Source organism: Morone saxatilis, unplaced genomic scaffold, assembly GCF_004916995.1.
Source record: "Morone saxatilis isolate NCDOM2014 unplaced genomic scaffold, NCSU_SB_2.0 Contig0, whole genome shotgun sequence".
NCBI lineage: Eukaryota > Metazoa > Chordata > Actinopteri > Moronidae > Morone > Morone saxatilis.
The window spans coordinates 6,993,954-6,995,953 of NW_023339650.1; the positions used below are offsets into that span (position 1 = coordinate 6,993,954).

Genomic DNA, 2,000 nt, shown 5'->3' on the forward strand with positions numbered 1-2,000 from the left:
TCTCGCTTGAATTCCAGTGATGATGAGAGCAAGACGGTCATCTCTCATCTCTTCAAGAGCACCCAGAAGACCAGCTTTGAAGAACACCTGAAATGGAAGTTTTTCATAACATTGAACCTTGCTCTTATTATTATTGTAGCAACAGAACCAACCTTTGTGTGTCCCAGTTTATACTGCTCATGGTCAATATCCAAAGAGCCCAAAAGTTTTTCTGCTGCTTTCTTGTTGTCAATGAACTGTCCCTCAGGGATAGCACTAGGATTCAAGATGCGATATCTGAAATGACAGAACCATAATATTATAGAATGAATTTGGAAACATATCATGGGCCAAGCCAAATAAACAGCAGGCGGAGAACATTAAAGAGTACACAAAAATACAATACCAGAAACACATACCATACCAAAATAGACACTTAGGCAGCTGTCAGTTATGGTTATGTGCTACTGTACAGCCTCTATAACCTCTACTTATTTTAGGCTATTATTTAGAACTCTGACACCGGCACAAAGGAGTTTTTAAACCGATTTTATTTACACCGCTGAGCTCTGTATCGTCTGCCTGATGGTAGCAGCTCATACTGGCAGAAGAGAATGTGAGATGGATCACAGAGGATTCTCTTTACCTGTTTAAGTACGCACTTACACAATAATCTGATGTCCCTCCAACCTTTTCTGCTGTGGTCTGGGAGACACAGAGGGGATCCTTGGAGGATATCCTGAGCTGTTGTTCAAAGGCCCGGGTGGAGCTACCAGTGGTTTCACGGACAGGTGCTGAGGACCATAGCAGATGCCACTTGAAACTGGCGTTAAGGAAGGGGAGAACCAGCAGCACACAAAATCATCAAGTGGGCTTCTTGACATTGCTCTGGACTGGAAACTAGGTTTGCCTTGGGGGGCAGCTCAAGTTCCCAGATATCACAGAGACCACACTCAGGCCACACATGGTCCTGATGTCCGAAAACAGCAAGTCTGGTCGTCCTGCTGGAATTGACTGTCCAGTGGTCAAAAGACTAGACTAGGGATTGATGAGTCTTTGCTCTTCTTAGCTTGAAGAATCTGCATAGAGAGCAGCCTCTGGAGCCAGCTGTGATAGGCACACATTAAGCACACCCTCCAGTAAAATCACTGATGCCACAGAAATAAAGATATGTGACCTGCGACACAAGTTTGGGCCTGATAAATCCTGGCTGCTGACTTAGGCAGTGGTGTTTAATGATGAAAGACTTGAAATGCCCAAAGACACCAGGTTATTACTGATCACTGTGTGCATGATTTTTGAAAGAGCAATGAATACGCTTTTCTTGCCTTTGTTTTAAGTCTCCATACTGAATCCTGTTGGGGAATCCCTTTCTGCAGATTCTGATGCCCTCCAGCACACCATTACAGCGCAACTGGTGCATGACGAGAGGATTCTCCATCGCTCCCGGAGTCTTGGTCTCATTGGGGATTAGGCAGCGTACAAAGTGGGGGTGAGTTGACCTCAAGTTGGTCATCAGTTTATTCAAGTTCTCCTGTAAATGGAGACAATAAATAGTAGTTAGAGTTCCATACAGCAAAATTAGGACATAATTCAAACTTTAGACATATTTTACCCTGTGCAGTGCAGACACAGTCTGGAAGGAAGAACCTTTCTTCTTTGCTCCCTTTCCTCCCTTGCCTCCTGCATCCTGGGCTGTGTAGAGGTTGTAAATAAAGTATAAAAGTGTAATTGTTATTTTCTTCTTTGCTGTTATCCTAGATAATTTGATAATGAATAATTGTTCAATTGTTGGTCAAAGATTCCTTACCTGACTCTGCACCAGCATACCCAGCAAACAGGACGCCCAGTAACTTCAAGTTGGACTTTTGAAACAGTCCAACCACAGTCTCATTCAGTGGGTCCTTGTTCTTCACAAGCCAGTTACCAATGTTGTAATCAACAATACCAGCATAGTGACCCAGGGAGAAATGAGCCTCTGGTCTCCCCTTAACAACTCTGGGCTTTTGGAAGTTGGGACT

The 2,000-nt window shown here is 43.8% G+C and overlaps 1 protein-coding gene across 1 annotated transcript in view; it reads left to right on the forward strand.

Moving 5' to 3' along the window:
* Positions 1 to 2,000, forward strand: part of LOC118324290 (myosin-7-like) — a 165,683-nt gene that overhangs the window by 2,247 nt on the left and 161,436 nt on the right.